Genomic DNA, 7,767 nt, shown 5'->3' on the forward strand with positions numbered 1-7,767 from the left:
CACACACACACACACACACACACACACACACACACACACACACACACACAGAGTATTAATGCAGTTAAGAGAAGTGGAAATGCATCATATGCATGTGGCTCTGCACAAACAATATCTGTGGAAATGACTGTATTACTGAATGTCAATAAACAAATGTCTGTAAATACTCATTTATGTGTTTAATAATGACATGCTGACTTATTTGAAGTGGAATGTGTGAAGCATGCAATGATTTTGCTGAATATAGATTATAAATAGTAGTGATGCACCAAAATGAATTTTTAGTGAGTTGCCAAGGTGACATTTTTTAATTAAATTTTAAAATTTTAAAACTAAAACTGAAAATACCTAAACTAAAAAACAACAACAACAAAAAAACAATAAGGAACATTTTTTTTAAATGCATAAAACCAACAAAACCAACAAAAACACAGAACAAAGTAACTAAAATTTAAACTAAAATTTAAAATGATGAATATAGATACACCAAAATGAATTTTTAGTTAGTTGCCAAGACAACAGTATCCTACTATTTTTTTCTAAAACCAAAAAGAACTAAACTTAAAAATAATAATAATAATAATAAACATTAAATAATTTTAATGCACAAAACTGACAAAAACACAAAACAAAATGACTAAACTTTAAACTGCAATTAAAATGAAAACAGAAAAATTATGAATACAAGCGACACACCAAAATTTATTTTTAGTTGCCGAGGCTACTATTTTTCTCTAAAGAAACTGAAAAAAAGTGTTTAACAATCAATTAATTACTCAATTTTTTTTTAATAATCAACACTTAAATAAAAACAGTTGCACATAGACATTTAAATTGCAAATAAGTGACATTTTTATATCAACTTTTTAAAGTATGTAATTATGTTTCTATTTGTCATTTAATTCCAAACATTAAAATAGTTGCTGTAAAAAAAGACAGATTTATTTAAACATATGAAGTAACCACAGCAACAGGTTAAGTAAAAATATAATGAATATGTAATATAGTGCATATATTTAGCAAACACTTTTATTTTTTTTATCCCTATCGAATCCAAAAATTAAATTTCTGCCAAATATTTTCAGATGTCGATTTTCAGTGCATCACTACAATAGCTATAGCATCTCTGAATTAAAATATTATAAGATAAATATAAATATAAATATAAAATATTATATAATATGATATAATCATATAATATATAACTCTAAAGCTGTGCTGCTCCAAGCACATCTTGCTGCAAATTATTTTAGAAGTCTGTACTTATTTTTCTGAACCTATGGGAGACATTAGGAAACATAATGAAGACTTTTATGATCCCAAACAAGATTACTAAGAGTAAACAGCTCACATTCTGCAGCAAACTGCATCGACACACAGATTCAGATGCATTAGAGACTCATTCATTATGCGCTCGAGAACTTTTTAACTCCCAGATAAACCGTATGCGTTCAGTATTCAGTCTCCTCTGGAAAACAGATTTAGGTTGCATCCTGAATATACTTGTGTGGGGTTCATTTCATAAGAGATCATCAATTTATTCATTAGTTGTCTGAACGCTCAGAGTTTGCCGTGCTCCATTCAATTCTCAGACTGACTTGCAATAAACGAAACAACTCATTAGCAATGCACATACTAAAATCAAATCAAACTACCATCCTGAGACAGATATATGCACTCTGGCCTCATAATGCAGACAATCTAGTTAAAAGACAATCAATAGAGTCAACAATGGTTGATCCGACAGGTGTAACCAGCAGGTGTCAGCGAGTCATAAAAAGCTTCAGCTAAACTAGTACACAGCTCATTAACTTCACGTTATTAAACTTAACAACTGTTTTATACAATAGATTTCAATGGTTTTTAGAAGAACAAAACACACTCCATTTTACAGTTCTGTGAAAACAAAATCAACCCTATTTATTTCTCTTCACAAATGTTTTGAATCATTATTATTTGTCAGTTTGGAAGCTTGTTTCTGCCACAGAATAAAAAAAAGGGTAATTGTGACTTTAATCTCATTCTAACTTTTTTGTTGCAAGTGCAACTGAGTTTATATCTCACAATTGTGCTACCAGCATCTTATTCATGTGGTTTGAAGCTTTTTTAATGTCCATACCTACCCCTACCCTAAACCTACCCGTCCACACCTACCCTTACCCTAAACTTACCCTTAAAACAATGTAAATATATTTTTGGTAGCACACTCTGATAGGTAGCATGTTTTGGCGCTACACCGATTCTGTGATTAGTAGAAAATCTCCAGCACGTGCTTTCAGATGGAGCAGCGTTTACTACACAGAGCCTTAGTTCACTGACAAGCTACGCAAAATCGCATTCATAATCGCAGGCGATTTAATCGAGCGATTATGAAAGCTGTTTGCGTAGCTTGTCAGTGAACTAAGGCTCTGTGTAGTAAACGCTGCTCCACCTGAAAGCAAGTGAAAATACCACATTTAATAACATGTTTTTACTCCAAACTCACTTCGTAACGTGAGTCAAGTGTTTGAAATAAATCCTTCTGTGAGATGATGTGGCTTCTTACACAGAATAAGGCATGCAACATATTTCATAGTATTCTAAGCAGTGATAAAGGCTATGTCGATTAGCATTGCATTATTATATACTTTATTATAATAAAAATTATAATAAGACGAACTCAGATAAACCATATATTGTCGTAGTCGTGTTTATTAGTCACGTTGAATTAATGAAAGCAGTTAAATCTTCTGTTTATTCAGCTACAGAGATAGGCATTTCCTGGGTTTCTTCTGCGAAGCATATTTGGCCTTCGGATGGAGATTTACTGCTGATCACAGAACCGTGCTTCACTGAAAGATACGCATGACAATCGCAGCTTCTGCCTAATCTCGATTTATCACCTTCGCGATTTAATTTCGATTAATCGTGCAGCCCTAAGCAGAATTACATTAGACAGAATTACAAGATATAAATGACCTTTTTTTATTTTGTGGCAGAAACAAATCAGAATTGCAAGATATAAACTTGGAATTGTGAGATATAAATGTGGAATTAGGAGATATAAACTTGGAACTGGGAGATATAAACTCAGAATTGTGAGATGTAAACTCGGAATTGTGAGATGTAAACTCGGAATCGTGAGATGTAAACTCGGAATCGTGAGAGGTAAACTCGGAATCGTGAGAGGTAAACTCGGAATCGTGAGATATAAATTTGGAATTGTGAGATATAAACACTTGGAATTGTGAGATATAAATTTGGAATTGTGAGATATAAACTCGGAACTGTGAGATGTAAACTTGGAATCGTGAGATGTAAACTCGGAATCGTGAGATGTAAACTCGGAATCGTGAGATGTAAACTCGGAATCGTGAGATGTAAACTCGGAATCGTGAGATGTAAACTCGGAATCGTGAGATGTAAACTCGGAATCGTGAGATGTAAACTCGGAATCGTGAGATGTAAACTCGGAATCGTGAGATGTAAACTCGGAATCGTGAGATGTAAACTCGGAATCGTGAGATGTAAACTCGGAATCGTGAGATGTAAACTCGGAATCGTGAGATGTAAACTCGGAATCGTGAGATGTAAACTCGGAATCGTGAGATGTAAACTCGGAATCGTGAGATGTAAACTCGGAATCGTGAGATGTAAACTCGGAATCGTGAGATGTAAACTCGGAATCGTGAGATGTAAACTCGGAATCGTGAGATGTAAACTCGGAATCATGAAATGTAAACTCGGAATTGTGAGAAATACACGGAATTGTGAGATGTAAACTTAAAATTGTGAGATGTAAACTTAGAATTGTGAGATGTAAACTCGGAATCGTGAGATGTAAACTCGGAATCGTGAGATGTAAACTCGGAATCGTGAGATGTAAACTCGGAATCGTGAGACGTAAACTCGGAATTCTGAGATGTAAACTTGGAATTGTGAGAAATACACTCGGAATTCTGAGATGTAAACTTGCAATTGTGAGATGTAAATTTGGAATTGTGAGATATACACTCAGAATTGTGAGATAAACTTGGAATTGTGAGAAACAAAGTCAGAACTGCTAGAAAACAGTTAGAATTATCGTGAGACGTAAACTCGGAATCGTGAGACGTAAACTCGGAATTCTGAGATGTAAACTTGGAATTGTGAGAAATACACTCGGAATTCTGAGATGTAAACTTGCAATTGTGAGATGTAAATTTGGAATTGTGAGATATACACTCAGAATTGTGAGATAAACTTGGAATTGTGAGAAACAAAGTCAGAACTGCTAGAAAACAGTTAGAATTGTGGTGGAAACATGCTTCCATATGTCAGTGCACATTCTGAAGAAAAAAAAAGTTTGACTTTATAATCATTCATCAAATTGTAAGAACTTGCTCTGCCTCTAAACTGACTTTCCTTTTCATCTGACATCATGAATCCCACATACTTTCGACCTCCCTCCAAACCACGACTTTCATTCTGCTATGAAACACCCCTTTTCATGATCCAATCAATTCCTAATGAATAAAACAGAGTTCCACCCTGTGGGTTTTCTTAAATAGGTCACATTATGGAAGTACACATACATAGGGAACGCAAAATAAAATACAGTAAACAATCACTGCACAGCAGCATATCCATCAGTTGAATTTAACTAAAGAATGAACAAAAGCTTGTGCTTTAGATAGATAGATTTTTTCTGCACTTTACTAAAACAAGTGTACATGTACCACAGTAAATCAGTGATTTTTTTTACATCCCCATCAGCTCATGAAGTCATTTGGCTGTAAACAAAAACAACACATCACACAGTCCTAAAAATAAAACCCTAAAACAGCTTCTCCAGACGTCAACATGTTTTATCCATACATGAGATTCACTGCAACAGGCCGTCTGATACACAGGCTGCGTCTCAAAACCTACAAACTGCATCATAGACGCAGAGTCATAAAAAGTTGCTGACTTGGAAGTGTCTATTATGATGCCCAAAAATGCTACACGCACACATATGATGCCCAAAACTGCTGTTGACTTGGAATACGTCTATTATCATTACTATCAAAATTGCTTCACACACAGTTCTGATGTCCAAACTAGCGCTGACTTGGAACACGACTATGTTTATGTCCAAAATTGCTGTTGGATTGGAACACGTCCGTGTGAAGCCCAAAACCGTTGCTGGCTATGAAGTGCATGAAAAAAAAACCGCTGCACGCATCTCAACGCCGCGTGTGTTTACCTCCAGACATGCTGCACGAGCGTCTTGCTTTGAGACGCGTCCAGCGCGCGCTGCTGCAAACGCGTTTATTTACATATACAAACAGATTCACGTACCGTAAAACCCCGCCGCCGCTCCGGAGGAAGATCCTACAGGATGGAGGAGAGGAGCGCGTGTGTGAGATGAAATCAGCGGACGGACACACACATCCACCAAACAGCATCCGCGCACTGCGCATGTCAGCGCCGCACCGACCATCATCATTCACGGGACCCGCTCACTGTCACTGGGGTCTGTCAGTGGAGAATATAAAACACAAACACGGAACGGATTCATCACATCTCATACTATTAATTAATTAACCTTGATTTGCGAAGTAGTAAATGGTCAATGCAATACAAATGCGCTTTATTAAAGTTAACATAATGTGTTACTGAGGAAATCAAGAGTTTTATATTGAGGGTCCTAGGTTAAAACTTGTTATATAGGCCTACTATTAAATATTACTTTTATTTTATTTTACCGTAATAAAATAATTGTTGAAGAACAACATGCTTATTTACAGCAATGCAATATCTTCTCTTTTCCTTTAAGGGGCATAAATAAATAAATAAATAAAAGCAAAATTTTTATGCATATTTTTATGTATAATTAAAAATTGCATGTATATCCATTCATTTATTTAAACAGGTGTAACTTTTGTATTAAGCATAGCATTGGAATATCTTCTTTTCCTCTTTAAGGGGAGCAAATAAATATTACATATGCAAATAAATAAATAAATACATATTTAACGAGGTATTTAAGAGCAACATTCTTATCTTCTTTTCATCTTTAAGGGGGGTAGGAGAACAATGAGGAATAATAATTAACACTTTAAATACAACAATTTATGCAAATAATGAAAAAATAAATAACTTGTTATATCTAAACCATTTACAAATGTTTTAAATAAACAAACAAACAAACTGGTAGAAATCATTGTATTTTCAAAATTTACAGAAAATGTAAGAACAGCAGGATAAAAAAACATCTAGACGTTGAAGGTCACCTTTACAAGCACAACTGTACAACATCTCCATAAATAAATATCTGTATATTTCCATAAATGGATGAGGATGGTTGTTCAGACCAGGCGTGTTTTGGAGGGCAAAGTAAAAGAGGGTCAGATAAGGTACACAAATCTAAAAACTACATAAAAAATATAATAAGACTGGATTTCATGTTCACCTGCAAATGTGCTAGATTTACAAAAATAAACAAATAATCAAGCTAAATACCAGGTCTGTAGAATTAGGTCTGTATTCCTTCTAGAAAACATACTGTATCATACAGTATAAGCTGGTTTTTGGAATGTAGCTGGTTTGTTTCCGGTCCAAAGTGGTCTACCATCTCTAAACCAGCTTGGTCAATAATCTCAGGCCTCCGTGGAGTGAAGTGTACATCATCTGAAGAGAAAAGCACAAATAGGACAAATAGTGCCATTTAAAGAACAAATAAATACACCACAAGACATACAGTGATGCTAGAAATGTAAAGATGCCGCCTGCCTTCTGATCACTGAGCATGTGATCGTTTGAACAGAAACTGCGATGAAAAACATCACAAACACATTCAGATTCAGTTTGAGTGGGAATCAAATGGGCTTGTGGCGTAACCGCAGATCAGACCTTTAACAAGGCAAATGTGTTTATATTTCATGAGAATGTGCTGATTGCACGAAACTGAAAACCTGCCAGAACCAGCAAACAGCACAAAGGACGCCAGCTCGCAGATCATCATTCATTAAAGAGCACAACACCAGCACAACTCAACGCAAAGCACACTATTCGTCACACTATACTATATGGGTTTGTAGCACACAGGGGACGCTTTCCTCCGAGCTCACATACACTGTTCCAGAGAAAAACTGCCTGCAATCACGCTTTTCCTTATTTACTGAAGTCTAAGAACCAGGCACAAAGAACAAAAAAAGAACAAAAAAAAGTCAAGATGAAACATTATGTTATATGAAATAATTATGTTTTATTTTATCATATTTTACAAGCCATTTAAGAGCAACTTTCTCTTAAGTCTAAGAACCATTTACATTACTGCAAATTAAACAAGTACAAATATGAAAAATAATCAAAATGAAATAAATATCACGCAACTCTTTATTTGATTTTATCGAATCATCAGTGCATCTATTTATTATATTGTTTTATTTTTATTTTTTTTACTTCCTTTTATTATTTTATTTTACCAGGTATTTATTTAAAAGCAACATTCTTAAACACATTTTTTATTATTTACTGAAGTGTTATACTTTTATATTTTATATTAATAATATTTTATATTTTGTTTTATTTTATCAGCCATTTATTTAAGAGTATTTCTAATTGTACTTTTCCTTATTTACTGAAGTCTAAGAACTATCAGTGCATCTTTTGTTATTTTTATTTGATTGTTTTACTATTTATGATATATTTTTATTATTTTATTTGACGAGCTATTTATTTAAAAGCAACATTTTTCATCAGATATAAATATATATATATATGAAAAGCTAATCAAGTTAAAGAGTGCATCTATTTATCTGC

At 34.1% G+C, this 7,767-nt stretch overlaps 1 protein-coding gene and 1 pseudogene across 2 annotated transcripts in view; both read right to left on the reverse strand.

Moving 5' to 3' along the window:
- LOC107704061 (alpha-(1,6)-fucosyltransferase-like) overlaps nucleotides 1–5,441 on the reverse strand; it is a 107,437-nt pseudogene extending 101,996 nt beyond the window's left edge.
- Nucleotides 1–7,767, reverse strand: part of LOC107704060 (gephyrin-like) — a 325,183-nt gene that overhangs the window by 249,915 nt on the left and 67,501 nt on the right. For both annotated transcript variants that reach the window (XM_016506903.1, XM_016506902.1), the window contains exon 2: nucleotides 2,422–2,425. The gene's annotated coding sequence lies outside the window, so the exon portion shown is untranslated. The remainder of the gene's footprint in view (nucleotides 1–2,421; nucleotides 2,426–7,767) is intronic.

The sequence above is a fragment of the Sinocyclocheilus anshuiensis genome, unplaced genomic scaffold (genome assembly GCF_001515605.1).
Source record: "Sinocyclocheilus anshuiensis isolate Anshui unplaced genomic scaffold, SAMN03320099.WGS_v1.1 scaffold534, whole genome shotgun sequence".
NCBI lineage: Eukaryota > Metazoa > Chordata > Actinopteri > Cypriniformes > Cyprinidae > Sinocyclocheilus > Sinocyclocheilus anshuiensis.